Source organism: Trachymyrmex septentrionalis, unplaced genomic scaffold (genome assembly GCF_001594115.1).
Source record: "Trachymyrmex septentrionalis isolate Tsep2-gDNA-1 unplaced genomic scaffold, Tsep1.0 scaffold87, whole genome shotgun sequence".
NCBI lineage: Eukaryota > Metazoa > Arthropoda > Insecta > Hymenoptera > Formicidae > Trachymyrmex > Trachymyrmex septentrionalis.
Genome location: NW_017306059.1, coordinates 3,746,438 through 3,763,515, shown reverse-complemented (window position 1 = coordinate 3,763,515; position 17,078 = coordinate 3,746,438). Strand labels below are relative to the sequence as shown.

General features: G+C 38.6%; 1 protein-coding gene across 3 annotated transcripts in view; it reads left to right on the top strand.

The window, feature by feature from the left end:
* LOC108755426 (frizzled-2) overlaps positions 1 to 17,078 on the top strand; it is an 87,785-nt gene that overhangs the window by 46,784 nt on the left and 23,923 nt on the right. The window contains exon 1 of one of the 3 annotated variants that reach the window (XM_018498412.1): positions 6,029 to 6,622. The exons of the other annotated variants lie outside the window; for them this stretch is intronic. The gene's annotated coding sequence lies outside the window, so the exon portion shown is untranslated. Of the gene's footprint in view, positions 1 to 6,028; positions 6,623 to 17,078 lie in introns of those variants that run through there. 3 annotated transcript variants of the gene reach the window in all.

Genomic DNA, 17,078 nt, shown 5'->3' with positions numbered 1-17,078 from the left:
TAGTGATATATATATATATATATATATATATATATATATATATATATATCGAACAATAATTTTTGTATTATGAAAAGGAAAAGTTTATGAAATTACTTTAATGTATTTTTCCTTATTGAGGAGAATATATAATAAAAATGAAGTACGACGGCACAGAGCTCGGTTCTATTTATAACTTTTCTTATAACAATAGAACGATTAAAGTACGACAGTTATGAAAGTTATAAATTGAAAGGCAAATAGATTTGGATAAATGTTATCGTTCGGACTGTACGCGACATATGCTTATCACCCCTTATTGTTAGAGAAATTACCTCTGCGCCTATAAATCATACTCGCAAATAGCGCATTCTGATAAATCGTGTTAACAAAACAGTCTGTTATTTATTAGGTTACAACGTTCCGATAAATCGCGTTAGCAAAACAGTCTATTATATTTGCTAGATTGCAGCGGTTCTCATAACGCGATTAGTGACCTGAAATGACTTTATGTATGTTTAACCATACGTATTAAATTAACATCGGATAAACTAGAAATAAATCCGTTGCATATTATTCTATTTGTTGCATTCGCATGAAATGGCTTTGCTAAAGTATCTCAAAATTTAGCTCTATATATATAGATTTAAAAATAATTTCGTTTGGGCTACTAAAATAATTATACACTGAGAAAAATGATAATTTTTATCTTATAAAACTAGTAAAAATATTCTGGCTATTTTTACCAAACTCATGAAAAACTTTACCTAGATAAACTTGCCTAGAATATAAAAACATCGGAGATGTAAAGTAAAAAAATATATTATAATTATAGTAAATCCATTCAAGTGTTATTACCTTACAATAAAATAAATCATACTGTCCTCAAGATATTGTAAGCAACAACTCTCAAAATTTATTTTTACAACATGTAAAAAGTACCTTTTATAAAGTACCTTTTATAGCTGTAACTAGCTATAACTGAACAATTGCTCATTTATTAAAAAAGTAAAGTAAATTTTACGTAAGTGAGCGCCTATTCTTATATGGACCTCTCAATTTCATAAAATTACTAGAATTTTAACGCATATTACTTAATATTTTTCTCCGTGTATGTATATGATTCAAAATGGTTGCTAGAATATTAAAACTTTTTGCATTGTTATCAACATTTAACCCGGGAAAAATCATCTGGGATATTTTTCATCCCAGCAACGAAAAAATATGATTTGTTGTAAAATATTGTTTAACGTATGTTTCTTTTTTAATAACTATTCTTTACGTACCTTTAAATATGTAATTTTATTTAAAAAAACTTGAAAAAACATAAAAAGCGTTATATTAATTTATTTTAAAAAAATATTATTATATCAGATTATTTAATAAATTTATACTTGTTTCTAGTTACTTTTTTTTTTTATAAAAGTGTGATTAAATTATAGGCCTGTATTCAGAACGCGCTTTTATTAATGAATATACTTTTTTGTCTGAAATTCTATAGTATACGTAATGTAAACTATATGCTAAATACACTCTAAAAGCATAAAAGTCCGTAATGTTCTCAAATATTAATTAATCGGAAAATAATTAATAATATGTAATATGTTGTTAATAATAGTAATTTTAATTAGGGTATCAAAACATCAGATGATCATTTATGTATAAAATAAATTCAAGACTATTTCCGTGTTAAGAAGATCCTAAATCAACAGGAATTACCGGCAATTGCAGATTGCCAAGTTCTCCGAATTGGCTTTATAGATCATCAAATCCTTTTACATAATAAAAGTACGCACGAAAAAAACACTGGCTACACTAAATTTGACGAGAAAATCGGGGGAAAAATAGAAAATTCACTTTATTTCAGCTCTTACAGCTGTCACCTCAAATTACAATATAATTCTCTTAGTGCAGAAATTCTGTACGTCGTACGTACCAAATAATATCTTCCCCGGAAGCGTGTGACATACACAAACAATCCTGAGTTTGCGAAATTATGATCGAAAGTCTAACAAAAAAGATTTTCCAAAATTAAAGTCGTATTTTTTGTATAACAATTACTTTTTTCCTCTTTTACAGACTCGAAAATCCCTTTCCACGATTAAAGTATACACATTAATAGAGATTAACATAGAACGAAAAAAAATTTTGAATTTATAAGCTTAAAAAAAAATTTGTTTGTCGTCCTCGGCATAAACTCCACCTCACAGACACGTATTAATGCGTATATACTTTAATCCTGTGAAAGGATTTTCGAATCTGTAAAAGAGGAAAGAAGTAATTGTTATACAAAAATAACGATTTAGTCGGACGACTTTAGGATCCTCTTTAAGCGTTCTACATAATTATTTTCATTATCCGATAAACTGATTTTCAAGTTTGTATCTAACTAAAGTTTTAGATACTTAGCAAAATCGTTTTTTTTTTTTCCATGAGACAGTCACATCTTGGTATACAGCTAATTGAAACTAAGCTACTGCGATGCAAATTCGCGGAAAGGAATTCACATGACCTCGTCGAATCGCCATTCCTCTTTTGACCTTTAAACTCCCCCCCGTGCCATCCCTCCTCTCTCATTCTTTACCCTCTCGATCCGATTACTAGCCGAGAGATTGCAACGGACCACCTGGCTCGTACGGGGAATTACATTCGCCGTCCGGTCGAGAGTAACGTCTAGACTCTACGTCTGAAGCCTCGCGAAATGGTAATCGGAACCTGTCCCGAGTCGAACCGTCGTCGCCGTTCCTTTGCTACGTTGAGATGCAGACGTGCGGACGTTGAAGAGGAATCGCTAACCCAAAACCTTCCTCTTGTCATTTCCTTAGCCAGCGGAGAAAAGCCCGATGGTCCTGAGAGCCTTGTGTCCTCTCGCAGCCCGTCGCTGATATCAGCCAGAATATTACGACGACTAGGATATTACCGTCGTCTGAAAGGAAACCCGACAACGTAGGTATATACTCGCGAGGAACCTATCCATAGTGACGTCTATGCGCGAGCTATGAAGAAAGGATTTTCGAAGGATTGACGTTGGATCGCGATACGATACGGAATTTGTTTGACATTGAGAGCGTCGAAACGAATGTTTAGCATGAATGAATTTGTGAAAGATTATTGCTATTGGCATATGCGAGATATGCTATCGCAAATATGTGCAGCTTCAACAATAAAGCTTCTTTAATGTATTTGAAATTGATTTTTGATATAGGAAATGTTTTTGATGCCTTCCATGATTCTTTTTCTACATTTTGTTATTATGTCCTTTATAGTATGTCTTTTTTAAATTAACTTCAACTGTACAAAATCATATCACTGTAAAAAATAAACTATTAAGTTTAACTTAACAGATTTAGTCTTAACATTTTTGTATCTCAGAAAGTCTCACTACAGTCTTTAAATAAAAATTAATATTTTATTTTTTATGGTGTAACTACATTCAAATTAAATCAGTATATGAGCTTTGTTCTCTACCTTTATAACTGTACTGTTCCCTCGTATTATACTATTACTTACTTTGTAGAGACTTGTATAAAAATAAAAAATTCAGAACATATGACGCTTACTTGTTTCAAAAGTGACACAATTCAAAAAATTAAGTTTCCAGGAAAGAAAAAAACTATTTTTTAACAAAAAATTATTAACTATACTTACACAATATAGATAAAAAGAATATATTTTTAATAACATGATGATAGTTTTATTATTTTTATTTACAATCCTTAAAAAAATTAGCCTTTTTGAGTTGTGACGATTTCAACCACTTTTTATAAAGTTAATTCACTTTTGATGATTGATAAGATAATGTTTTGCCTAGCTCATCCATGAAAAGATCGATTGTGCTAAAAAAAAATTTGCTTTTACATAGATTGGAAAATAATTTTGTTGGACCATTAAAATAATTTTTGTTAGAAACTACAAATGAGCTGAAAAAAATTAGATATTCTGTAGTTTCTAACAAAATAATTTTGAAGGTTCAATCGAATTACTTTCAGATCTGTGTGTATCCAGAAAAATCTTTAATCTTTCAGCAAAATCGTTTTTTTTTCTGTGCAATAACTCAAAAATCATGTTTCTTTGTGTTATTTTTGAAGAAAAGAAGCGATATATCGTAAAATTTGAACTTACGGAAAATTCAACGTACAATATAATATTCGACCTTTCGCATATTGTAAGTGAATTTACAACCGTAATAAACATGCCAATTCCCCGTCTTTTTTTTTCCTTTCGAAACACATAAACGACATCTCTCACACGCCTAATTTTTCGCACGCGTGTCTACTACGAACGTCCATACCGTGGGCGCAACGTGACGTTCGCGAAAGCGCATAAAATCCGGTGGCAGACAGTTACGCGATACCTTTCTCTCTCTCTCTCCCTCTCTCTCTCTCTCTCTCTCTCTCTCTCTCTCTCTCTCTCTCTCTCTCTCTCTCTCTCTGCGCAATGATGCTGAACGGCTCCATTTTACACCGGCGTCACTCTCGTGCGCGATAACGAACGGAATGGCGAGCAGTCAGGCAGAAAAAACGAAGGTCGACGGTATTTTTAGCCGGAATCCTGCGACAAAAAAGCTTCTCGCGGCGTTTAAATGGCTTCATATCTCGCAGGTATTCCAGATGACGACGACGGCGAGGGTGTTACTTATTAATTCGCCTCTCCCACCAGAGTCGACCGTTTTAATCATACATTTTTACAGACGCCTTTATCGATGGAAGTTTACCGTCGTGCAGCGACGAACCGTTCGCAGCGACGACACGGTAGGCATCATTTGCCGGCAGCGACACGCGAATTGGAAAGTTTATCGCGTCGACCCGCGCACGCGGACCCGGGATCGTCGAACTCGTCCGCTTCGTGTCCTCGAGCCTCGATCTCGATACGAGGAGGTAGGTAGGTCCTCCTTGGAACCGGTCGTGACTGTACCTACACGGGACGTCGTTAATACCACGCGAGAGCGAATCCACCTACGAGCCGAGGGGATGACCGCGTCTCACCGCTCGTAACCAGCCTGAAAAGAAAGCAGTAAGTCGCTCGGGCTCGGCTTGGAAAGGAGACGAGAAAGAGAGAGAGAGAGAGAGAGAGAGAGAGAGAGAGAGAGAGAGAGAGAGAGAGAGAAGTAAAGAAAGGAAGAAAGAGAACTGCAGACCGATAATAAGTGGTCGTGAATCCCGAAGACTCGGAGCAGAAAAGGAGGCAGAGGGAAAGAAGGAGGAAGGGTAGGGATCCTGGCCGACCGTCTCTCGTTATCCACGCCACACGGCACGGCGCAGCGTCCAGCCGCGTGACGTCACCGCGCGCGTGTGGTGTGTGGCCCCGACGATGCCCTGCGTCGAGGTCGAAGGGGGGGGGGCAGGGGGATGGATGTGCATCCGCACGTTCCGCATCGTGTACGTACGCGCGCTCGTGCATGTACTGTAAGTACACACAGGTGGTGCACCGCATCGCCACCACCACACGACGAGGTGCTACGCCCGCCCGCTCCGTCCGCGCGACTCCTCGCGAGAGTATGCATGCACAGTTGTATACGCGTATCCGTCCGCATACGTATAGATACATGCACGTGCGCCGTACACGAGCGTCGAGCGCGCGTGCATGGCTAAACAGAGTCGAGTAGTAGAGAGGCTGCGGCGGCAAGAGCAGCGCAGGCAGCGTCCAAGGGATGAGAGATGCATGACGGTGCACTGCTCGCTGGCGTATAGCCGGCACAGCGTATACCTATACAAGCCGAAGGGAAGGCTGTTGGTAGGGGCCAGAAGGGTGGGGAGAGGGAGGGGGGCCGAGAGGCCGGTAGCCGTGGCCGAAGAGCGACGGAAACGTACGAGAGAGTGGCAGTCGCCGCTTCGTCGCTTCCCCTTCCACGTCGCCGCTCGTTCGGCTCGTTTTCTCTCTGTCCCTCCCGCGGCTGGCGACGATCGTTTTGACTTTGTCGACGACGACGTTGACTCCGTAGCTCTCTCTCTCTCTCTCTCTCTCTCGTGTCTCCTCGCTCGGGTTCGCGTCGCCTCGGAGCTCGGAGTAGCCGGAGTACTCGGAATTCGGAGTCAGTGAGTCCGTGTACGTCGTCGTGGTAGGATCGCGCGGCTGCCGTTTTCCTACGCGAGTGCCGCGCGCGCGTCACTTCTTTCTCCCGACTCTCGTCATTCCGTGAGCGAGCGCGCGCGCGCGCGCGCGCCGTATGCTCCAGCAGTAAAATAATATTTGGAGAAATCAGCTCCACTTGTGTCTGCCTGTGCGTAAACGCGAATTCGGTGGTACATACCAGTACACACCTACACGCCCACCGCGTACGCTCCATGTGCGCGCGCCGCGCCGTATGTAAACGCTGCCCGATGTTTACGGATCTGATGTAGTGTTCTCGTCATTCTCGATCGCTCACTCGTGTTCTTCGCGCGTACACGCGCGCCTCTGTCCGGCAGCACGGCAAAGTGACTACCGACCGACGAACTGGTTCTATCGTCGTGGAATCGAGCGTGTTTTATCATCCGGCGTGTTTAGAATCGAGCGGGCCGGCCGGGGCGTTTTTATCAGGACACGAGAGGGACAATGGATTAATTCTCGCCAGGGTGCGAGAGCAGCTACCAGGCTGCGACTGGCTCGGTCTAAGTTATAAGCGGAGTGGAGCACAGCGGCCGGGAGTAAACGATAAATCAAGGTGAGAATCCGGCTTTGTTTTCGAGAAGGGTTGCACGATAGCCGCACGGTCTTTCATTGACCAGCCTCACCGGCCCGCCGAATTTCTCTCTCTCTCCCTCCCTCTCTCTCTTCTGTTCTCTCTGCGTTTCTTCCTTCTATTCCGTTCTGTTCAGACGAGGCTTTCTCCTTCCTCTTGACTCTTTTTCCGTTTCTCTCTCTCTCTCTCTCTCTCCCTCTCTCTCTCGGTCGGATCCCTCTGTGAATACTGCAAACGAGCATTCAACGAGCGCGTAGCATATATTCCATCGGCCTTCTGTCCTTATCCTCTTCACGTTGCCGTATGCTGCTCCTCTGCAGCGCGCGAAGGCGGATCCGAGGGAAAGAGGAAGAAAGAGAAAGGGGAGAGGAAAAGAGACACAACGCGTCGTTTCTCCGGGTTCGGCTTGGACGACGGGATCTTGACTGTGATTCTGTTCTCTTACCATAGACTCTCTCTCTCTCTCTCTGCTGTCTTCCTATGCAAATCCACGCTGGCGGAAAGTCGTTAACAGTCGAAAGCAATGCGTGAGGATCTATGTGCTATTTAATAAGTCCTCCCTTCGTGAAATTGAACAGAGTTCGATAACCTTTCCTTGACAGATAAATTGTGAAAAATTGAGCGATTCGTTGCTATTTCAAACGTGACGTGAAAAATTGATGCTCGAAGAATATTTAATATACTTCTCGTTTGAGAGCCAACGGAAAAACTAGATAGATCACAAAAAATAAGTGCCTGTCGGAAGCACGGTGTTACCATCTCTCCGGTTTTCGAGCGGAAACTTCGGCTTTTTGACCAAATCTCTGACACGCGTAAAAAATTTCAAGTCAAAGCGTTGATTTTCCTCTGAAAGATATTTGTCACAGGAGAGTCATATTCAATGATCGATTTTTTTAAAGATTTCTATTCTTCCGCAGTTTCGATTACTATTTATAATAAGTATCGATCTCCGGGGCAGGAGAATCGTCGATCTCCAGTAGAAATACTAATCGATAGTCTATTTTTTCTTTTATCTAAATTCTAAGATTTTTCTTAGTTCTAAGATGTAGAAAAAAGACGAAGAATTAGAACTGAGATTAAGGTAGTAAGATATTTATCTACATTGATTGACATGGGCATGAGAAAAATGTCTCGTTAGAATTCTGGTTGAAAGTGGACGAATTCGAATTTTTTTTGTTAAACTTACTAGAATTCTAATTGCGACAACCGGAATTCTAATTAATATAATCAGAATCTTTTAATTCGTCTATTTTCAATTAGTTAGATTTCTTAATGTATCTAAAAATTTAGCTAGATACAAATTTGAAAATAATTTTGTTGAATCGCCGAAATAATTAACTGTAGAATGCTCAAGTGTTGGCAATGCTGCATAAAGTTTTAATATTCTAACAACTAGTTGGACCGTCCTACATTAAAACAATTAAAATTATTTTTAGGTACTTCAGCAAAACTATTTTTTCCGTGTATGAGAAAAGATGAAATCAATTCTTGATCCCTAACGGAAATACAAACGTGTTTACGCCTTTCGCGATACCGTGATACGGATGATTTACGACTGTATTCAAACGACAATATTTCAAGTTAAAATTTCTTAGTACGCTCTCGGGTTAGAATAGATTCGCAGACAGGATGCGCCACGATTTGCAGCTAGACGCGTTATGATTTATCGGATGTGTACACACCGAGAGTGCTTAATACAGTGCAATCATTGTTATCCCGCGGGATGGCGGATGCTTATTTGCTTAATATCCCAGTTGACTGTACAAATCTGCTGTTGCGTTTTCTTGATGGTTAGATGCCTTGGAGTTCACATGGAAGTTCATATCAGCAAAACACTTACGCATTGCATAGCATATGCGATAATTTTAATTACACGCATGAAATAGGATGAATTATTAATGAGAATCTAGATATAAGCATATTTTACAATTAGTGTGAAGTAAAGGAAGGAATAATTTTGCTAAAGTATTTAAAATTTTAGCTGGGTTTACAGATTTAAAGATAATTTTGTTAGACCGACAAAATAATTATGTAGGACGTCCGAGCTGTTTGCTAAAATTTAAAAACTTTTTACAGCATCACTCATTATGCTTGAACATAATTCTACATAATTATTTTGATGGTCCAACAGAATTATTGTCGGTTTTGTACGTAGCTAAATTTTTATATAAAATTATTCTTTTCACATTAATGATATACATATAAATTTGTTTAATTTATTACTTAATTATATAATTTCACGAAATTACTGTAATTTAAAATGTTAATTTCGAGTTCTAAAAAGCCGAGAACAACTTTATTATGAATTATTCGTCCAGCGAGTTTTGTAATTTTACTGTGTACGCTACAATAGAATTTTCATTATAATACGAAAAATGTGTAATATGATTTTTTTAAAATTATTAAATGATGAATAGTTATTAAATGATGAATAGTATTCTTTACATTGCATTGTTATATCTATATAACCGAGAGAAGAAGCACATTTTACACAATTAGCACCTTTTTTTCAGTAAATTATTTTTAAAATTCCGATTTGAAAGAATGTTTTAATTAGGATAGAAAATACACATATAATTCATTTTCTTTTCCATGTTGTATACAGTTATAATATATCCTATGTCATGAGTTTTCAAAATTTAAACACTGTCACTTTATACCGAGAGAAAAATGTACAAAATTTTAATAAATAGTTGTTTGAATAATACTATCTGAATGTTTACTAAACATACAAGAACATTAATTTCATCCAACTATCACTTTTTTTATTTAGTAAATATTTATTTGCGTAAGTAAATAAATTAGTATTACTCACACAAATACTATTAAAATTTCGAGTTATCATATTTTTCCACACAAACACTTGTTGGCACAAATTTATTGCTTTTCTAAAAATATTTTTTTATTAGCATCAACTTCCTTTATCTCAAAAATGTTAAAAATTTTGACACGTGTACTATTGACTTTTATATTAACGGAACGGCGACGTTAAAATTTATACTAGATTTATGTCTTACGAGCGTTTTACAAATTTATTTTTAAATGTAGCATTGGTCATTATTGACCGCGGGACATCACTGAAAAATTAGGTTAACTGCCATGAGAGTCAGCGTGTCGATTTTTTTGTTTCTAAAATTTATCAGTGTTATTATACCTTCTTCAAGAGACACTCGCTAATCTAGAGAGCCATATTGCGTTATTCGCTGGAAACAAAAGTGTGCACGTTTATACTGAATTTCTGGAAAGAGGCTTCTGAAGAGGGATGATCTCTTATTTGTCGTTGCCATATCACAAATGTCACGATACACGCACGCGAACGAGGTGCTGCCGCGTTAAGCGTAGGATTGCGCATAACGAATTACATAAATATAGAATTATATAAATATATATATATATAACCTCTTGGGGTTAGGACTCTCGTCTCATCGACGCAGAAAGCAGCGGCGATCGCGTTTATCCGGGGCGTGTCCGTACAATCGAATTCGTCGAAAGCATGCATATATTAGGTTAAGTAAAAAGTCATCGCGTATTTTTTAGCTCAAAGTTGTATATACAATATCTTCGTCAATAATGAATGAAATTCAAATTTAAAAAAAGGGGTTTAAAGCTTGAAATCTCTACTTTTAAAAGCTTATCACATTTTTTAAGTTTATATGAGTTTGATAATTTTTACATACCAAAAACTACGAGCTGAAAAAGACGAAAAATTTTCTTCTCACTTTGTGGATTTGTAACGTGTCCAAAACGAATTTGAGAAAATTTTCGATTACCTATCGTGAAAGCTTGATACTTTCCCTACAAAATCGTTTTTTTTTAATATTCCTACGACTTTTGATTACTGAGTTATCGCGGATTAAATAAAAGAATTATTTTGACTTTAATTGCTCATAACTCCATTAAAAATTGTCGTATCGTATAATTTAAAAAAGAGATTTTTAAAGCTGTAACTTTACTCTATTAAGATATATTTATATTGTTGGTAAGAAAGTAATTGCGGTTTTTACTGATAGATGTCTTTTAAAAAAACGCGATGACTTTTTACTTAACCTAATATGTTGACTGGACGCGAACGTGAATCACGAGAAAAAGTTCGACTCGCGTGAATGACAGCGTATAGCGTTTGTTTGAACTCGACCACACACGCCCACGCACCCCCCGCGGGACACGGCCCCGAACCGTGGACAGAAAAGAAGCGTCGCGAAACCGCATCCGACGTTTATCTGTCAGGTTTTTTACGACTATCGCGCGTAGCTTCCGGCGTGTATGCCAGCGCTCTCGTTAAATTTGCGCACACGCACGCACGCAGGGCACGCAGGGCTATTTACGAGCGCGCAGCCTGCGTATTTTTCGCATTCGCGCGATTAGCTTATTCGCGTTCGCAGCCCAGCTCGGATTCGGCGCGCGATAGAGCGCGTTGAAACTTTACCGCACCTTCATTTTCCCAGCGGACGAATCGGATATTTACAACCGGCGATAAGGACGATGCCGGCGTTGCTTTGTGAGGTGTCGTAGGGAGCCGAAAAGAAGCCGCCAACTTGCAACAGCCGTCGTAACGCCTAATTATATTCGCCGCGAACATATCGTACATATTTGCATCGCAAATCTTTCACCAGGTAATCGTCGACGTTGTTAATTTCACTCGCCTCGCCTCGCGTGAATACATCAAGATAAAGATCGAGACTGGTATGAATATCGAGGGAACGTATCGTACATACGAATGAAGTAAATATCAATATCTTTGAAAATCAGCACTTCTAATAATTGTTTTTCAAATTAAGCTCCTTACGGAGAAAATTCTGAGATGATGAAAATACATCTTCTCGGAATTGTAATAATAATAGTGGATTCAGAGATACTTGAAGACCGTTTGCTGGCGATATTAATAATTTATATCTTGCTTGAAAGAAAACAGACTGCTAGCCTCTCTTTTATCGCGTATTGTAGCATATATTGGATATTAAGATTCCCTCTTTCTTTCCCTTTCTATCTACGATATCGATAGATTATACTTTCAAAATATCACACAGAACATTCCTAAAGTATCGGAATATTGAAGTAGAAGTATCGATATTCCGGCCATATCGGAGCATTGCTGCTTATATTGTCATAAAACTTTCGATGGAATATCCACTAAAAACCCTCGATAGAATTCTACATCACCATAATGGAAAATTCTTGATTATTCTTGGCCGTGCGTTTTTAGGACAATCGCCCTGACCGTTGTTGGAACGATGTTATCTTATCGTTTCCTGTACTCGCGTGACTCTTGACTGTTTCGTTACGCAAAGTCGCCAGTTTAATCTTTGACCGAAGTCTTGCAGTTTCAGAATGTACTCCAAATTGTGCGGAACTTGTTAAAATCGCAATTATCTACGTAGATAAAAACCTTAACTAGAACTACCGATGCTACCCACCGCGAGATGCCGATTTATCAATTTTCTATTCTTATTTTCAATTGGTGAAAAATTATTTTGATATTATTTATATCATTATAACTATTTCCATCATATTCATATATTTTTAATATTCGGAATATCTAGTTTCAAAAAAATCGAAATGCAGAATCGATTAGCAGAAAATAGCACTATTGATGATTCTACATTGGAAAACGATTATAATTCGTATTAGACTGACGAGAATATATCTCAATTAAGGGAATCCTATTTTCGGTCGAAATCTTGTTAGTGTTTAAGTAGATATTTCAATGTGAATTGTATATATCGAAATTCTGCAACCGGCGCCACGCGTGGAATCTTGTTCAGTCTTGAAACGCAATTATGAGTAGAATTAGAACAGTAATATTACCTACTAAAATCGCCATAATGATTTAATAATTATATAAATATATAAATAAATTAAAGTGTGCATATAAATAATGAGAAATCAAAAATTTTTTCAACGTCGTGGTTAAACAATACAACATCAACACGAAACAACAAATTTGAGATATGCATCGGAGAATAAACAAGGCTGGAAATATTTCACTAGCTCGAGATTTCATTTTTGCTCTATAAAAACCTCGGAGAGAAGTACATAAAGTTTGTGCAATAAGCGTGCATTTTTTACGTTTATCATTTTGCTCGTCAAAGCTGACACGGGAGGAGGATATAAAGCAGCTTCCGTTAAGGATAAGATTGAAAGCGTCGCGAACAACGACACTTATGGACGGCAATAATTACCGCGGGCTCGTTTCGTTCGTGCACCGCGATCGTCGCCTGGCAAGGCAATAAAAAGACCGAGTTCTCTCGTTTGTAGTGATATATTGTCCAGTGCAGGTGGAAGACGTCTACGAGCGCCGAGCGGGCGATCCTTTTGGATATTTCAGCGCTCGTTTCGGCCCTTTTACTATTCTCTTAGGGCGAGGCTGCCACGTAGCCGACGCAATTAGAACTCACTATAATTGACTCGTTCCAAATACCGACGAAAAGGTGAATTATGTCGCGAGCACATCGACGTCGGTCGATGAACGATGAAACCGGGTCGAGCGTGCTAAGCGTTTAACATCGAAAAGCGATACAATTTGCCGCTCAGCACCGCGATTACTTTATGGACGCTTCATCGGGGAGGGGGCTGGCTTTAGGGCTGACACAACGTGTTAAGCCGCATAGAGCGATTTTATAGGCTAGCGCTCCCCGCTGAAACAGACTATAAATCATTAACGAGCTCGGGGAGCCACGCCGTTGTGGTTCTTGTCTTCTTTATTTCTGTTACTAAATCTCGAATTGTAGATATAATTAAATATCTCTTACTCAATTACTATGTAAAGATTTATCTGATTTTCCCTTTAATTTAATCGCGTGTATACAGCTTCCTCCTGGCACTTATTCCTGTGGTGATTAATTATTTTATATATAATTTCATTTTCAGCAAATGTATTTGCATATTTAAGAACTGAGATATGTGCGCTGTCTTCAGTCGTACGTGTTAACTTTAGCAGTCCCCCTCAGCCTTTATAGACGGCGTCGATCGATAATCAATCGGACGTACGAGTACGTACGTTTCGCGAGAGACGTGGCGAACGAGAATACATTTCGCCCGCCTCGCTTTGTCCAAAGTATATCCCGGCATGTTCGACGCGATGTCGGAGAATCCGCGTCCATCCGTTTTGCAAATGGATTCGCGGAGGCTCGCTCCAGTGGCTTTTCGACGCGCTCGAGTTTCGGGCCGAGCCCGAAAAAAATCTATGAATGGCGAAGGCGATCCGGAGCTGCGAAAAGCAGAGGGGGCTTAATGAAAGAAAGAAAATGTTTACACAGACTGGAGAGGGAGAGCGAGAATAAATAAAGGGTGAGAGAAAGAGAAAGAGTGGCGTGGAGGGGCGGGAGGGAGGGAGGGAGAGGAAACAGAGATACGCGGAGAACGCTCGAATCTGCGGCTCTCGGCTGCTCACTTTTTGTTTTCATTTTTTGTTCGAATGCTCGACAAAAGTTGGCTCTCTGATATTTCCCAATGGTCTAGCAATCTGAATGAGAAACATTAGGAAAAGAGCGCCATTTTTTGCGTTCTCGAGAGCGTTATTTACGACGAAACTTGGCCCGTTTCGTTTATACGAATGACAAAACGTTGGGAAAAAAAAACGGTTGTATCTCGACAACACACCGGATATTTTTCTGTTTCCGATCTAATTTATCGAAGTCAAAGCACGCTCGATTACTCGAATGAATTTTTTATCCTAAAATATATCAAAGAAACATAAAATTGTGTTATTTGATACTTTAACAGCTCAGCTATTAATTACGTGTGTGAATCTTCTTCTTAAATAAGAGAAAAATCCTTTGATCAAGGAAATTTCATTATTGGAAAAAGCAATGAAAGACACCACGAAAACAGTAATCTATAATGCGTATCTATAATGTGTCATAGTAATGCACGCGTTTTGTGGTCACTTTATCGTTTTATCATTCTGGCATTTTTCTCGATAACTATGCGGTATACATACAACTTATGTACTCACATCTGTATTTACATGTATGACTCACATGTTAACATTGTAATCGTTTGTAAAATATCTTTAGATTTAATAAGAAAAATGCATATACAAGAAAAAAGGAGTATAACATTCCTCTTACACACATTTAAAATTCGCGTGCTAGAGACTCAACGATAATTATGGACTTATCGATAAGAGCGCGAAGTAGCGATAGCGGAGATAACATCCTCTGCCAAATTCAATATTTGAGAACCTATGATTCGTCAGCCATGTTGTATAGTTTTACAATCTGTTAACACTCTTTTTATAATCCCGTTCTTTTACTATATTTTCTTATAGTGAAGTTTCTCTGCACGATGTGAACATACAGTGGCTGCCAAACGTTTTCAATGAGCGATTTACTTTATTGCCCAGATAAACAATTTTTATAACAGATATCTTATATACGAATACTTAATATACTCTACACTGAGACAAATTCCTTTTTGAAGATCAATGAATCGGAAAATCTGATCGTACGAATCAAAATTCTAGTTATCTGATTTAGTAGATTTAAAACAGAAAATTCTTATTTGTCCACTTTCAATCCGAATTTTAATTAACGCAACCAGATTCTTTTTCAATTATATTATTTTTCGAGTAATATTTAAAATATCTGCTCTAAATTGCTCTAAGTGTTCTAAATCGATTTACAACAAGAATTTTAGCAACTTACAAAATGAAAAACTGATTGACAAAAAATGATCGTAAAATTGTACGCCGGTTGGAAACTTTCGGCAGCAATTGCACATCTTCGGATGAGGTAGTAAAATACGAGGAATAATCAACTTCAGAGTGTCTCGTTAAATCAAATTAAAGAGTAAAAATATTTTCATTCAAACCAGATAGAATCAATGAAGCCCACCCAACGTGTGACCGTGTAATTTTTACTCTGCTCTTTCTTCGCCAACATTTTTCACGGTCAGTATCACGGGCTAACGTTCGCGTAACGGGCGCGGATTTTTCCGTCAACGACGGAAGCACGGCGTGCGGAGGTTAAACGTAATTATTTTCGCGCATTACGGTGGCGCGTCCGCCACGGTGTTTCCGTTCTGCTGTTTCGCGGAAAAGCCCCGCTAACGAGCGTAGGCCCCGCTCCACCGGATTTTTGCGGCCCGTTTTCCTCCGCGTTTGCTTTACCTTCGCGTCGTCGGCTCCCTCGCGGGCGAAAACGTTTTACAAGAGAATCCAACGCGCGCCGAGAACCCACTTCCGAAGCGAACCGCCTGGTCCCGCCTGGTCCCTCCACCTCCGTCTCCGTCCGCAGCTATGCGGCTGTTCGTCACGGTGTAAACGGAGAAACGAGAAGGAGCGAAAGCGACACCCTCCCTTTGTCTTGCGTTCGTCCTCGCGTCGGAGCAGGTGGAAACCACTGTACGCGCGCGCGTGTGTGTGCGTGCATGCGTGCGTACGTTCGCTCGCTCGTGCGGGTGCATCTTCTCGCTGCAGCATTACTTATTCACTAACTACAGGTTACGGTGGAGGATCGAATCCTCCACGATGAACTGCTCGTCGCGTATAGGACATTGTAGTCACTTTACGTACAGTTATGATAGAATTACAGGAGGACTTTTTTTGTTTGTTTACCACTCTTTTCGATTTCGTCATTATTTTTATGATTTTATAAATCGTAACTTTTTTGTTATCTTTATAAATTGGATACGTTATTGTTGTCTTTATTTCTTTATAAATATTACAAGTTTATTCTTAACTGTGTAATATACGTATATTCTGGTCTACTTGATGTATAGACAGGATGGATGGATGTAAAAGATGCATCTTTTATAATTTCTCTATATATTTTTGTCTCCGTTTCTTTATAAATGTAACGTATTTCTTAACGTGTATTCTGGTTGAATTGAAGAATAGACAGGATGATAAGATGTAAAGATATATCTATATTGTTTGCATTTTATTATGCTTATCGTTAAATCTCTCTCTCTCTCTCTCTCTCTCTCTCTCTCTCTCTCAGATTATCTCCATATTATATCCGCTCTTTGTTCCTAATATTCTCAGGAACAAGATTTCTATTTCTAGTCAGTCTAATACGAATTTATAAATTTCTATTTCTGTCTACATTTTTTGCACAATAAAATAATTGAAGATATCAAGATTTAAAAACAATAAGAATACATGGAAAAACAGATTATGGAGTAATTAATTAGAATAACAGGTTACATATTTAACTACAATGTTTAAAGTGAACAAAGACATGATTTAAATGATATAGTAATAAAACTTCTGGAGATGCGTACCAGTTTTATATTAGATTTATTATTAATTTTTTGTTAATCACTACGCGAAAACGAACACGCCACACGCGTCGACGACGCGTTTCTTGTGTCTTCACTGCCGTTGATCTCTCGCTCTAAACGCGGTTTTCACATAACAATTACGTCGTCGTTAAACCGGTCCGCGTCGTTATCGTTAGCGGCCGGATTGTGTTGCCGCTTCGCGATTCTTCATCTC